Source organism: Mus caroli, unplaced genomic scaffold, assembly GCF_978045245.1.
Source record: "Mus caroli unplaced genomic scaffold, Mus_caroli_1 scaffold_2, whole genome shotgun sequence".
Classification (NCBI taxonomy): Eukaryota; Metazoa; Chordata; class Mammalia; order Rodentia; family Muridae; genus Mus; species Mus caroli.
In genome coordinates, this window is record NW_028227257.1 from 117,773,207 (window position 1) to 117,789,348 (window position 16,142).

General features: G+C 36.8%; 1 protein-coding gene and 1 long non-coding RNA gene across 4 annotated transcripts in view; one reads left to right on the forward strand and one right to left on the reverse strand.

Moving 5' to 3' along the window:
* Positions 1-16,142, forward strand: part of Kcnh7 (potassium voltage-gated channel subfamily H member 7) — a 464,734-nt gene that overhangs the window by 245,289 nt on the left and 203,303 nt on the right. The gene's annotated exons all lie outside the window — the stretch shown is intronic.
* The window catches only part of LOC147005905 (uncharacterized), a 28,147-nt gene that overhangs the window by 860 nt on the left and 11,145 nt on the right, over positions 1-16,142 (reverse strand). The window contains exon 2 of the long non-coding RNA XR_015045300.1: positions 2,200-2,313. This is a non-coding gene — a long non-coding RNA (uncharacterized LOC147005905). The remainder of the gene's footprint in view (positions 1-2,199; positions 2,314-16,142) is intronic.

The window sequence follows — 16,142 nt, forward strand, 5'->3', positions numbered from 1 at the left end:
ACCATGCCTACCTAGACATAGCCATGCTCCTGATAGACTGAACCTCTGAACCTGTCAGCCAGTCCCAATTAAATATTGTCCTTTATAAGAGTTGCTTGGCCATTGTTTCTCTTCATAACAATAAAACCCTTAGATATTATTTTCCATGAGCTAGTTTGGGTTTTGTAATTTTTAAATATAGTTCTGGAAAGGCAAATGTAAAAGAAAGTCCTTGTTTTACTAAGCCTTCTTTCTGATTTAAGTAAATAGAGAAACGGAAGAGGAGGGGGGGAGGAAAGTGGGAAGGGGGAAGGAGGGAAGGAGAAAGAGGGAAGGAAAAAGAAAAGAAGACAAAAATGAGATGACTTGATACAGTTACTAAACTAAGAGGATATAAAAATACTGGTGTATTGAATTGGTTGGTTAAGAAATCTTTCTCTGTGAAAATGACAGTCTAGGTGTGTTGTAAGTGTAGAGAAAGCTGGTCCTTGGGAAGCTGATGAAATACAGTCAAAAGGATGAACCAGCTAAACCCTCAGGAGATAGGAGGAATTGGGTGTATTCTGGAACATAATTTTTTTTCAGCTCAAATCATGAGAGCTGAAGCCAAGTGGTATGTGTTCTTACATGCAGGAGTGATGAGCGTGAACTTCAGGAGGCTAAGGGATGCTTAGAAGGCATCCCTTGCTTTACATACATAAAACACACTGAAGCAGATGTATCAGGAAATAAGAAAGGAAATGGAGATGGGGTACTTACTCAGGCTACCAATGGCAGTAGGGTAGCAGGGTAAAAATAAGTGAGGAAGAATAGACAGTTTGGGTTAAACATCTGAGTTCCCACTCTGTAGACTTTCTACTGACACATTGGACAGGAGACCTTGTGCTGATAAGTTAGGAAAATAATAAAAAAATGACTGAAGTGTTAGTGCTGAGCACGAGGAAGACCACAGAATTTGGCCTTACATCTGCTTTTCTTTGCTATCACAATGGATCTAGGGCCTCAGTCTCATGCTGCATGGTAGATTTCAAGGGTGAGTCTAGGCTGCATCCATCAATGTCCTCACGATGCCAGTCTCCATCGGCTGTTACAGATGAACAGCTTTTGCTGTGTTTCTCTCCTTGCAGTTTTTACAATATTTGCTCTGGCTCCTTCGTGTTTACAGATATTGCACTTGCCAGAATTTGAGGAGGTGTGACTTCCCTCCCACTCAAAGGCACTCACAGAAATGCCTAGTTCACGATGCCGTCTTCCCCATCATGCTGTTCTAAGGAACTTTCTCAACCTTTTTCATCTATGTGAGACAAAACTATCTTCAAATATATTTCTACATCAAAGAGAAAAATCTGCAAATGCCAAAAGCATATCAAGTTGCTCCCATGTTCTCTAATTTAACATTTTATATCCCTTCTCTGCTTTTAACTTTGACCCAGAGCTAAATCACTGCATCTGCGGTTTTAATCTGGATCAGGAACTAATGGATCTTATATACAATACACCTAGTTTAGATTTTTTTTTATTTTCTATACAAATTATTTATTGTGTCAGTTTTTATCCTACATACAAATACATTTAATGAGACCATACTCTTGCTGAGTAAAGTTACATGCATGCATGTCCATGCACATGCATGTGCACACTCAAACCACATATCTTACAATTTTAGGTTCATGGAAATGCATTTTAATTACCAAAAAGATGTCTCGTTGATTGTCTCTTGTTCAATATTAAAGAAACTCCCTTCTTTGTCTATTTCTTTTTCTTTCTCTTTTCTTTCTTTCTCTCCTCTCTTTCTTTCTTTCTTTCTTTTTCTTTCTTTCTTTCTTTCTTTCTTTCTTTCTTTCTTTCTTTCTTTCTTTCTTTCTTTCTTCCTTCCTTCCTTCCTTCCTTCCTTCCTTTCTTCCTTCCTTTCTTTGTTTCTTTCTTTCTTTCTTTCTTTCTTTCTTTCTTTCTTTCTTTCTTTCTTTCTTTCATCCTTCAAGGAACAATAAGGCCAGTGTTTTGAGCAGTTCTTGCCATTGCACATGATCCACACACTTGACAGTCTTTACTTGGTATTATTCAACCAGAATGATCCAGGATGTCATTTTTATCTTTCTGTTCTTTCAGAATTCTTGTTCCATGATTTCTGTATCCACTTGCTAGAAAAGTAGGAATTGAAATCTTTTGTACATATTTAAAAGTGAACAATTTAGACCATATTTTGGAATCTAAACTTACTATGAAGTTCACCAACAGATGAAAATATAATTGACATTATGAATGGTGTCACAAATCACATGGCGTCTTCTATATCTACTCGTTTGCTGATCATGACAGGATGTGTATGATAATCTAGAAATGAGATGATACCTACAGTTAGTCATATGCAGGAAGAGACAGAAGGGCAGGTGGTTAAATGATAATTGTAGCCATTTTTGAGAAAGAGAAGGAAATTCACTGAAAGAAGTAAATTAGGACAATAAACATTGGTTTCTACAAACTTAACCAATTTGTTATAGGTGTCTCACTCTGACAAGGATCCAAACCTTCATATGGAAGAATTATACACAAAATATAGACTAATAAGGACTAATTTGGTAACTAACGGTAACAGATTAATAAAAAATTAAATCTATTTTATATTGTTTGGAAATAAGGCTAGAAAGACATATGCCAGAGATTGCACATTAGGTAAAGTCATAAAAATAGATTTTTTTCCTGAAAAAAAAATCAAATCTTAGATGTGCGCTCCTTTTTGCTCTTCTCACTAACTCCAATTTTAACTAACAAACAGTGAGGACGACTGAGAGGTGGTGAAGCATCATGGTCTTGCTACTTTACATAGGGTACCACTGATTACTGTTTCAGTTGTTTTCAATTCACAGTCTTTTAATGATCCATTCAATGTAGGGATAGTGGGAGGAAGAAAGCTGAGAAAGCCAATGTCACCACTGTTTCTATTCACTAGTGTGACTGGATGTCTTGTCTTGGCAACAGTGACAAATGTAAGACTGTTTATGGAAAAATGCTTTCTCAGGTTTATGCAACAAGGCTTCTATAAATCTCTGCTGTGTTAAAACTTTAGATAGATAGACAGACAAACAGACAGACAGATAGGCACATATGTAGTTGTTATAGACAGACACACACACACACTGATTCATGATACACTGTGAGTAGAATCCAAAATGGAGTTGAAAATGTTTATCTTGAGAGAAAAATCGTGTTCCATTGATCAGGTGTAAAAGAGACTTTTATTTGTTAGACACAGATGTTGCCTTGGAGGCTCACTGATTAAAAAGCTCATAGTATGGTTCTTTTTGAACTTTGTCTGGCTGCTTCCACTCAGCTGTTCTGGCTCAAAAGTCCTCCCCAAGCTGCCTGGTTAAAACTGGCTTCTTTCAACTTCTCTCTAAATTGCTCTGCTTGAAAAAACTGCCTCTGAATTCTATGAACCGAACTGTGCTGACTGTGCAAACTAAATGAAACTGAATGGAACTGAATAGAACTGCACAAACTCAGTCAGCTAAATTGCACCAAACTACACTGAACTGAAATCCGATGAACTCCCATGCATTGCCTGAACTCAAATGACCTACATTCACTGAACTGCCTCACTCCTGACACACTCTGTGCTGCTCTTAAGTAGCCTCTCTTTCTTGTACTGTTCTCCTGAGAGTTGGACATATCCTATCTCTGACTCATCCTGTCAGATCTTTCTCTGATTCATCACTTTGTCAATTAGATAACATTGCTTGAGATTAAAGGTATGTACTAAGGATGTGTTTGCATTCCAGCTGCATGACATAGACCTAAGTTTTGGATGTGATCTCTTGCTAGAGTAGCTGTGTTGCTTAATTAAAATTCTTCTGCATCCAAGCTGGCATCAAACTCATGATCTTGCTTTGGTCTCACCGACAGCTAGAATGACAGGAATGTCTCCAAATTCCTGTCATTTTTTATTAAGTATCATACATGTGAGTATCCTTTTTGAAAAGAAATGGCAGAAATAATAAATGGTATGAACCAAAATAGATTCATAAGAATACAGGTTTACATTATAAGGTGAATGTGTACATATGTGCCTCTTTTTCTCCTTTGCCCTCTCCCTCCTCCTTCCCATCTCCCTCTCTTCCCTCTCCTTGCCTCTGTGTGTGTTTGTGTGTGTGTGTGTGTGTGTGTATACACAAACACATGCATGTGCATGCACACATAAGAGTTTGATTTTAAAACAAAGCATAATATGTTTTTCTGTGGCTTACTCTTTTTATTTTTTGTTCTAAATGCTTTAGGGACAATGTTTTCACAATAAAATGGATATTAAAAACAATCTCAGGAAATATTGTTACATGGTCTTTGTACTAGTTCTTTTGCAGTAAACTTTTGATAGCTCTAGAAAGTGACTGTGGATGCTTGTCAGAGAGATACTAGAGGAAGGAGATATATTTTATAAAAAGAAACCTTTTATATTGCATTCTAAACACTTTGTTTGGTTGCAACATCTCAAGCACAGTTTTCTGTGAAGCATAATATTTGGGCCTTAAAACACTCACCCCCATATGATAGTCATAGTGCTTGATGAAATCTATTCTAGTTTCTCTAATAGGAATAATAGATCACTCATAAATATAAAGTAAATAGTGTAATAGACAAGCAGAAAATTAAATGCATAAATTGCAGGGAAAACTATAGATACATTATGACAGAATCCACGTGTATGAATTCATTTAATGACAACAGAGAGCTTTGCTTACAACTAATAGTTAAGCCATAAAATTAGAGATGAAAGAAGTCATCCATTCTGAGGGAAAGATATGTATGCAGTACATGAATTAGGGCCTATAGTTAGCATGAGATTTTGAAAATTTTTAGTCATGCTGATGATGGAAACTTCATTACAGCATAAATCGTGCTACATATAAAAAGTCAGACAAGTATGTATGATTTTCATTTAAAATTCTTAATGTTTATGACTTGATGAAAATTGTCTGGACTGTGAAAACATACATACCAACCTGTTTCCAATTTTAGATTAAATTTGTAGCTTTTTTTTCATTCCAAAGCTCATGTTTCTATTACTAATGGAAAAATGAGAACAATAAAAAGCTAATAATAACAACTATATCACATCAACTTTTTACTGTATCAATTACTTAGGCATTTCATACCATATCAAACAATGTCTTAACACAATGATAAAGCACCATGTGTTCATTATTCTAGTGGTTGAGCTAAGATAAGCTGGTACTGAAATTTCATCTTCTTTGGCTGATTGACAGGATATCATTGCTGGATTACAATCATCAGTACATTAAGGACAGTGACTAGGGTGGTCCTTTTACAAGTGTTGAAGTCTCATCTGGGATTGATGGAACAGTGTCATTTTGCATATGTGCCATCTCTGAATCTTCAGAACTCTGTGGTTTCAGGGTTTTAAAGGACATAACTGAATCTAGAATGGCTTCTGAGGTCATACCCTGAAAGCATGCTAGTGTACGAGGTAGCAGTGAATTTTCTTATCATTGTAATAAAAACCTGTTGCTAAGCAACTTAAGAGAGAAAAGACTTATACTTCACAGCTTCATTCTAGAGAATTTCTGTCTTTAGTATCAGAAATTTGTATCAAGGCTTAATCACATCTCCCTCCATACCTGGAAGCAGATGTCAGACAAATCTGGGCCAGCTATAACTCTTGAGTCTCCTATCTGTATCTATCACCATGCTCCCATGGTTCAAACATGTTGCATTATTTCTTAAAAGAGCATCACCAGTTGAAACCAAGTATTTGAACACAGAAGTCAGTGGGGGATATTTCACATTCAAACTCTGACACAAGATTGGCATTGCTTCAATATTCTATTAATTAAAACCAGTGCAATTTTCTCTTTCATTAAATTGGTAGTAGAGTGTGAACACGCTTCCCTTTATGTATTTATTTTATTTTGTTATCAATAATATTTGTGTTTGTATGTGTGTTTGAGGACAATGTTGTGAAGTTGGGTCCCTCTTTGACCTGTCTGTTGATCAGAATTGTGTTAACAGGTTTGCATCACTGGACGGCAAGTGCTGAACAATCTTGCCAACTAAACATTTCACTGTAAAGGGAAAACACTAATGCTATATTTCAAAAAACAATTGCAATAAGAGAAATTACTTGTCACATTTTACAGTATACCACAAACAAGATAATCTTATCATGAATACAAATATAATCCTGATTATTTTAAATTTTTAGAAAACTTTTTATCATGTGAAAATGCATTGTATGTTTAGTACAGTTTTTAAAAATATTGCAAGATTCTGGGAAAAATACTTTGTATTTCTTGCATTACAGATTTGTTGTGCTTTTCTATAATATGTATAATTTCTTCCCGCTAAATAAACATAGGCAAGGTTGCATCTTGGGTCTAGGATCTAGGTTTTCCAGTGTATTTGGTGTTGATTTATTTCTCAGATTAGACTCTGAGGCTAGGACCATTTTAGAGAATACTCTACAAGTATTATCTTAAACATAGGGAACAGAAGAAATGCCATGTAAATGGATCTAATGTTTAATAAACAACTCAAAATTTAATTGGTGAACACTCAAAGAAATGAAAGTGATTTTGACAAGTTTGTTAGCAAACGTTGGTCTAATGATCATGAACCATTTATATTCCATGTACGTATTTATATATTTATGTATTTTGATGAAACTTCAACCATGTATTTGATTATTGGGTACTATCCATTATAAAGTATTTAGACTTTGAACTATGGAGTAGATTTTGCCCTAATGGCTCCAAGTCATACTGTAGATATAGCAAGTGACCAGAACATGGAATCTTGTTTTGTTTAGGGAGTTTTTAACAGTTCTATTAATATATTAGTGGCTGATTCTTAATGCTGGTGTCCCAGCAAGACAGATCTAGTTGTCATATTAAATGAATACTATTGATTTCAGTTATGTTGGTTGTGTTTCTGGTATAGAAAATATAAATGTACCTCAATTACAATTATGTTCTGAACTATATACATTGAACTTAGTTCTAGGTCTTATTGCTTGAGTTTAAATAGATGCATAAATTACACTTGGGAATATTTAACATTGTATATGGAAACTAGAAAAAGGGAAAAAGATTACAGATTAGAAAGATTTCTAATCTTTTCAAATTCTGTCATAATCATAAAATAAAGCTAGTAAAAACATGGTTGTAGTTTAAATTATGTCTGCTGTGTATAATGGGAAACAATGTTTTGCTACATCTAAATACTCACGAAAGTGTATTTAAGGTTCTCTCTTACAATAAGAATCCATTTATTACAACAAATCTAAATTGATTGCCCATCTTTGTTACTTACAATGCAGTCACATTCCCAAAGTTGGTACAGCTTTTTAAAGTGAGATTTTGCAAACCATCAAATTCAATTAACAGTCAGTTTACAGCTTCTAGTCAACTGTATGTTTATATCCTACAAGAATAAAATGTAGGAGGCTGATAAAAAGAAATACCAGCAGTTGCTGATCTTGATGAAGTCTAGGGTTCAATGGTTCAGTTTCTCACACCCACATGGGAGTTCACAACCATCTTTATCTTCAGTTCAAAGGAATCTGATTCCCCCCCCCCTTTTTGGTTTCTACTTGCACCAGGCATGCACACAACATACATATGTACATGCAAACAAAAAATACTCACAAAATAAAAATAAGTACATCTCAAAAGAAAAACAAAAAATACAACAAGGAATACAATTTGAATTTTAGCATCTACCACAGAAATTGTTCCCATTCTCTATACTAAAAATGTATTTTAAACATTTCTCCCTTATGGAGGAGCTACAATATACCATTTTAAAATGATAATCCATGTGGGTAGATCATGAGGTAGCAGATTTGCAAAACTTATGTTGGGTTGTTGCTGGATTTTCTTTCCAGATACAGGTGATGTGTAATATCAAGTCAATGACCATAGAGCAATCAAGATCAATTGCTTTGATATGAGACAAAATAAGACCCCAGCTACTTCCTATGATGTAGTGTGTCAGAGTCAGATTCATTCCCTTCAGGTCCAAATATTCGAATGGCTTGATATCACATAAGAAGATGTGCTCTACACCTAAGCAGGAAATGACCTTATCTACCCCAAGCCTTGAAAGCCACTTTTCTTCTAGTGCCAAGACATTAAGGCAAGCCTAGAAACAAAGAGCATGACTCAGCCAGGCCCCCTTCCATAGGGATGGATTCTGAGCTGAGTCACTGAGCATTAGATTGCAGAGTGAAGGCACTGTGAGTTCCTGACCTATTCCCACAAGGAAAAGGGAGAATAACAAGCCTCAGCCAAACAATGATAGCAGGAGTATCTCTAAAGGAAAACTGGCCTAGGCTTAAAGTTTATCCTTATTATGTCTCACTACCAAAGTGATAATTGTTAATATACCACACTGCATTTGAGAATACAGAGTGAATCCTCCTGCTTTTCATTTATATTATTATAAAGGACTCCAGAACTTCCTCTTCTGACCTAAGAAAGCCTGGCAGGTTGTAGTTTCTGTTCGAGAGCAACAAATCTCAGTTTAACAATCCCATTTACCCGACCCCTAAGACCAGATGGAGTCACAGTCTATCTCAGTAGGGATACTCTTGACTTTTGGAGATCACCTTTCCCATAAATCTTAGACTGCAACGAGGAACATTGGTGTTCAGCCATGCTTACTCAGCCACGCCTGTATCATCCTAAAGCCCAGTCCTTCCAGGAGACACAATATTTATCATTTTCAAATGGAAAGCCTGAGAGGGCATGAGAGAGTCACACTCAGCAATTTAGTTTCTCAACATCGATGTATCTGTCCTATATTTCTCTGGCAAAGTTGAATCCCTTTATAATGGTAATATACTAGGCATCTCTCTTGGATATTTGTTTTATTAATTATAAATCAGACCAAGTCCCAGTAAATTAATGACAATCCATTGCCAGTTTCCCACTCACATTTGATATTGTAGATAGACTTTCAGGTGAATAGTAGTCACTATATTCAACGTAGTGTCAGTCTAGTGATATATCAACCTAGTTATATAATAAATCTAGTGACTTATATTATGCAAATAAATTGTATCATGGGAAAATATTTTATTTAAATACATGTTGTATATATCCAAAAAGAATTGGAAGTAAAACAAAACTTCCTATGGTTAAAAAGGACAGACAAGCAATATGACCTGTAACGACAGTCTTCCTAATGAGGTAAAAAGTAAATTCCTGCCTGCAAAAACTGTGTCCTAAATACGTTGACATTGGCTGTAATAAAATGATGGTTCTATTTTTTACTAAGCTGTTATAATAGTGATTGTCGTATTGTTCTGCTACTCATATATTTTGTGAAATTCTTAAAATAGCTATCCTTTGTTGTTGACTTATTGTAATTTCTTACATCATTAATGGCCTTGAAAGTGTAGTTATTAGCAAAGTGAGTTGAGCAATTTGTCCTCCTGGAATTAGAACTCTTTTTAAAACCACAGTTTCAAAATTTGGACCAATGCATCGATTTGCTTCAATCTGTCAAAAATAATGGCAACCACTAATACTTCAAGTCAAATGGAAAATTTTCTGCTTAGGATATGTGCCCATATCCAGGGCTTGTCTAAGGCCTGCCACCATAACTCGTCATAGTTACACCGTATTCTCTGAAAGCTGAGAAAATTATGTTGCTTTGTTACCCTAAGTTTATTTGTATGTGGAAATCAGGATGGGTCTGTCTGTATTGCCCTTGGTTCACAACAGGAGACTCTATGTGACACTTTTCCTTCTGCTCTCCACCTCAGTGATGCACTCTTCCCATCCTGCTCAGCTGCACCCCTCCTGCATCCTCACCTTTCGCAGAGTGCTTTGATATCTTCTTATTTTCTTTCTCTTAAACAAGTCATTTATTTCTTAATAGGTACACAGCATTTAAAAATATCTCGTAATTAGTAAGTATTGGGTTAAGTGGCAGCAAGCCAAATGCAAATGAATTAAACTGACTTGAACTTAATGGACTGTACTGTCCAAGGATGGGATAAAATGGAATCCGTGAGAAAAAAAATGGAATCCTGTGTCTGATCTGTGACTTGTCCTTGTGGAACTCTGCTATTCATACTTACTGTGAGTCCTAAATTTGTTTCCATGTTTAAGTTTTATTAAGCTTTTATTTTTTATTTTAATGATTTATTTATTTATTTATTTATTCTATGTATGTGAGTGCATCATTGTTGTCATCAGACACACCAGAAGAGGGCATCAGATCCCACTACAGATGGTTGTAGTTGCTGGGAATTGAACTCAGAACCTCTGGAAGAGCAGTCAGTGCTCTTAACCACTGAGCCATGTCTCTGGCCCCTAAGTTTTTATTTTATTTTTTTTTAATAATCCTGCTGCCCTATTACAAAAATATTTTTCTAAGGAATAAGAACTAGCTCTTATATTTCACCTTGTTGGAACTAAGTGAATATTATTTTTCCAAGAACTAAATTCTCAAACCTCTTCTAAGTAGTGGGCATGTATGTGAACCATAAATAATTTAAATATGATACTCCTGCAAGAGAGAACTTCAATAGCAACAAAGAGGCCATACTGACTACAGCTATGATGCCTCCAACGTGTCTAAGAAAGGCCGTAGAGCTTTATTTTCTAGAAATTTTCAAGAGACCAGACTGGAGGATGTGTGACCTGATCTACATTAAGTGTAGTTGAAGAAGGATGGTATGTAAACCCAGCTGTTCTTCATGAGTGTTGGTAGAACTCCTTCAATCCAAAGAAAAGTTTTCCTTTGCCTATCAAGGGGGATCTTTGTAAACCATTATCAGAACATGCCACATGGGAGAAATCACTGTGATCTCTACACTATTTTCCCCACAGGTCCACTTAACTGTCTTCCTGAAGACTGTATCCTGTCTGATTGTTCTGGACCCTCCCTATCTACCTTGACCAAGGATCCTCAATAACTCACTGCCTCTGTGGTCATTTAAAGACACAGACCTTCAGGGAGACCTAAACCCCTGCCAGATATGCCCATTCTATTCAATGCATGTATTTCCTCTCTCCCTTTCCTTCTTAGGGGCAGGGCTAGTTATTCAACCATTACCCTTAAACTGTACCCCTATTGTTTCACTACACCAAGGAGTCTTCAGGGTTCTGTGCTGTAAGCAATATGTCAGACCCTAGGGAGACCGAAGAGTCTCCAAGCTCCTAGTGGAAAGTGAGAAAATAAAACTTTGATATTGACACAGCAGAGGATCAGGAAGGACATTCCCTCCTTGGAAATGAGATTGCTGTACTTTTCCCTACAAGCTGCCCTCAGCCAAGAAATACTTCATCTCCCTCTACAGGAACCAGAGTTGAATTCATCTGTGTTTAGCCTGGGACTCCTTTTCAATTTCTCAGGAATGGATGAAGATGTCTTCATCCTAGGAGGAAACCAAGGGAACAGTTTAAATAGTTGTGATTTTTCACAGAAATAAGCTTTGCATCTGGATCCTGGGAAGACACTCCTCCTACTTCATTCACTTCTCAGTCAGCACAAATAAGGTACACCTTGTCTCTCTACTAAAATTAACACATTATTCTTAAGGATTCTCATAACCTTTATACATCTTAAGCTTCATCTATAAGCCTAGCACCCCCCCCCACACACACACACACACAAAGAGGTAAATCAAAAGCTTCCTGCATTTTTCTCTTTATCCTAAGCCAGGTTTCCTATTTGAACGGAAGTAGTTAGTTACTGAGTCATTCCAACTATAAAGCTTTCTGTAGACAGAAAACAACTTAAATTTTATTATGTTGCCATATCAAACAGTCTTATAAATCAGAATGAAATTCAATTTTTGTTTCTAGTAGAACTGTTAATATAATGTTAATAATAAAAATTTGGTGATCCATTCTGCATAAATGTATTGGTTTAGCTAATGATATCAAAGAATGCTTACAAAAAGAGAAAACCCCATTCCTAGCTAAGAGTGACTCTTCTGGTTTTATTTATAAGTATATGTAGCCCTACATTCAATTTTTACTACATTTGTATGTCCATGATTGTCTCTACCTTCAGTCAAGTTCAGGCAAAAATCTACAAGGGGTGACATTTTTAGTTTCTTCTGTCGTTGTTATTTATCTGAGTTTAGTTTTGGATTTCTAAACTCATAGTTACATTTCATTACCTAACCCCTTTTACCCTATTTAGGCATTGAAAGGATCTTCACTTGCCATCCATTAATGTCTAGTTTGTTATTCATTATGTTGTTGAGGTCTCTCCAATATGTAAAATGCAGATATGAAATTTTAAAATCCAAGTCTAAAACATTGTAAAATACTTTGAAATAATTTAAATCAAACATGTTTTGTATTATTTGGATTTCTCTAAAGAAACAGAACTGATAGAATGGGATTTATATTTAAAAGGCTGACAGGATGCTACTGTCCAGGCAGTGCAACAGTGGCTGCCTCACACTTGAAAGGCTGAGAATTTGGGAATTGTTTAGTCCAGGAGGAGTCAGCAATACCACTCCAGACCTGAAGTCATAAAGAGTTCCTGGAGAGCTGCTAATTAGAATCCCTAACAATTTTGTTCTAATACTGGCAAATGAACGCCCCAGCACTGGGAGAGAGGAGCATGCTAGTGAACGTGAAGGCAAGCAGACAGAAAGCCAAGTTTTCTTGTCCATTTCCATTTATCTGAGCTGTTACCAGAAGGTGCCGCCCAGATTTAGAGTGAATCTTCCTACTTAAAATATTCTGAGCAAAAAGATTTCCCACAGGAGTGCCTAACAGCTTGTGGGGTTTTTTTGTTCCCAGATGCAGTCAAGTTGGCGACCAAGATTAGCTATCATATTATAATCCAATGATTTTTAAGAGATAGATAAATCTATTTGCCCTTCTAGAAAATGTTAACTTTTTATTTTCCCACTTAGTGCCCTATCAAAAATCACACAGAGACACAGACCACACACACACACACACACACACACACACACACACACACACTATACCCCCTCAAAGCTTTCCTCCTTTCAATTCATGGAAATTTTTCTAAAGGAAGGCAAATTATTTTACTCCAAGTTACAAATGATGAATATTCTCAGAGAGACTTAGTCAACAATTAGATTCACCGTAAGATAAAAAAAAATTATTAACAGGAGATATCTTCTGAGACTCTTCCCGAAAGGAAAAGTTCAAAGCCAAGAAACACTACTGACATAATAGATACAAACGGAATCCTAGGAAGATATTATGAAACAGGTTTCCAGGGACAACTGTTTCACATCTAACCCTCTCCTCTGTAAGAGTTTGCTTTTTTTTTCTGATATTTACTAGAAAGAATCAGAGTCAGTAGCAGGTATAGCCAAGGGAAAACCTGGAGAAGTGACCAGCCAATGGTTGTGTGCTTTGGAAACCAGCAAAACCATGTTCTGAGCAAACTTTCTCAAACACATCATGTAGAGGAATTTTAACCTGGTAAGATGGCTGCTCTGGCAAGAGATCACACCCAGACTATGATCTGACTGGAATACAGAGGCACCCTTAGTACACACCTGTAATCCCTAACAATTAAGGTAAGGTAAATTTGTAGAAGAAAGCAGCTGTGGTTGAAAGTGACATCTAATTAAGCAGCAAAGTGACAAATCAGAGAACGATTTGACAGAATCAGTCAGAGATAGAATATGTTTAACTCACAGAAAACAGCAGAAGGAAGAGAGGCTATTTAAGAAAGACAAGAGAGAGAATTGGGGGGGTGTGGTATGTGTGTATGGCAGTTTTATTGGGACCATTTACAGAAACAAGTTCCAGAGGAAAAAAAAAAGCTAGACATAGGTGAAGACAGAGTGAGCCAGAGAATGAGAAGGAGCCTGAAGATTATAACAGATTTCCAAAGTTCATAAGAGGCTAGGCAGAGCAAGTCTAAAGCGGAGTGAAGCTGGATTGAATTGGTCAGCCTGGAAGATTAGATTGTATGGAGACTAGGAGCTTCCAGGCATGGGCTTAGTAAGGATGCTTATAACAGAGAAGATAACACTCTGGGATCAGCCTGAGCCATGTAGTCACATGGCTGGGTTATGCCTCTCATCCATCTCATCATTTCCTGTGAGGAAGTAAAAGCAAAATTTACAACACCAGGCTGGACTTCATTGAGATATGAGCCACAGCACAGGGGTGGGGCTTCATAGTCCTCAGAACTCAGTTCTATTTGGAGAGCTATAAGTTTTGATAAAGATGCATTAGCTCAGCTGCTTAGGAACTCATGGCTTATAAGCAGATGATTGGGTTTCACTGTGTTCTATTTCTTCAGTGATAAAATGAAATTAGTAATGTCTATATGGAAAGAATCTGGCACTATTAAATATAACTTATGTGGAACTTGTGAAAAGATCTAGCTAAGAACAGTCCTTTAATGAAAGGGCTCTAATAACTGGCTGAATATTATGGAGTCTACTCTATGAAAAGGACACAAAAATGCTCATATAATCTTTGTAGCTGGTAAAGCAGTTTCTCCCAAACCTTTCTTGTCTAAGTCTGTGATGGTGAGGGAAGGAACACATTCTACACCCTCAATATTACAGAAGTAACTAAAATTAGGTTAGGTGCCTTCTCTGAAGTTTCAAGGGAAAAAGAAAACTAACAGGAATGAAGCTGAATACAGAGATCAAAGTTCAACCCTCAAGGTCTTTCATCCAAGACCCACAATCCATTGGCAGCTCTACCTAGACCAGCTCCAGAGTAGCAGTGTGCAAACAAGCAATCTTCAACATGTCTTCAGCATCATTTACACATGACTCCCCTGCTTTCTTCCTGTGCCTATCCAACTGAAAACAGGTATTCATGATTGGATGGGTCCCAGAAAGTTCAGGAAAAGTTTGTAGTGCATTTTCCTACTTGACAAAGTTTCAATTTTCCATGCCTCCAGCAGATGTGATTAAGTTGTTTTTCATATCTCTTCTGCACATTTCTCTGCAAACCTCTCTCTTGCTCACAGTGTGTTTTTTGGTCATCATCATTGCCCTTGTTAGCTCAAAATCCTACTCACTACTATTTTTATCCTCTCATAAAAACAAGCAAAATCAAAAACAGAATTATAGAAACAGTAGACATAGTTCTATAGTTGTGAAGATGTTTTAGAAAGGGAAGGGAGTATTTACAGACTAAAAAAATAAATAAAATAAACCAAGCAGCATACACCAGCTGATATGAGACCCTCAACACATATACAGCAGAGGATTACCAGGTCTGGACTCAGACAAAATGCATCTAATCCTCAAGAGACTGACAGCCCTAGGGAGTGGGGAGGTCTAGTGGCGAAGGAGGTGATGAGTGTGTGGACAGCCTCATGGATACTGGGGAGGAGGTAAGGGATGTGGAACAGTCAGAGGGTGGATGAAGAGGTGGATATAATCTGGAATGTAAAAACAGATTAAATAATATTTTTTAAAAAGTTTTAATTGTCCTACCCCCTAAAAATAAATAAATAAAATAAAATTAACTCAAAAAAATGAAAAAAAAAATAGAGTGAGTAAAAAAAAGTTTAAAAATCTATAAAAGGAAGCAGTAATTAGCTTCTCTGGCTGCCCTACCTGCACCACCTCTATGCAAGGAGACTCTACTTCAGACCAACATTCTTTTTTTTTAATTAGGTATTTATTTCATTTACATTTCCAATGCTATCCCAAAAGTCCTCCACACCCTCCCCCCCCCACTCCCTCCCCACCCACTCCCCCTCCCACCCACTCCCAATTCTTGGCCCTGGCATTCCCCTGTACTGAGGCATATAAAGTTTGCACAACCAATGGGCCTATCTTTCCACTGATGACCGACTAGGCCATCTTCTGATACATATGCAGCTAGAGACACAAGCTTTGGGGGGGGGGGGTGTTACTGGTTAGTTCATATTGTTGTTCCACCTATAGGGTTGCAGATCCCCGCAGCTCCTTGGGTACTTTCCCTAGCTCCTCCATTGGGGGCCCTGTGCAAATGGTTTTAACTTATTAATCTTGGCCTTTTTGAATTTAAAGAAATCTCATCTCCTTCCTTATCAATACCCTTAGAATCCAAACTTTTCCAGATGAGAAATCAAAGGGTAAAAAGATAACAGGGTAGACATATTTCTAAATTTTTTAAAGAATAGCAATTAATCTTCTTGCACCAAGATTCCCTAATCCTTACACAGTGTTAAAGAAAATC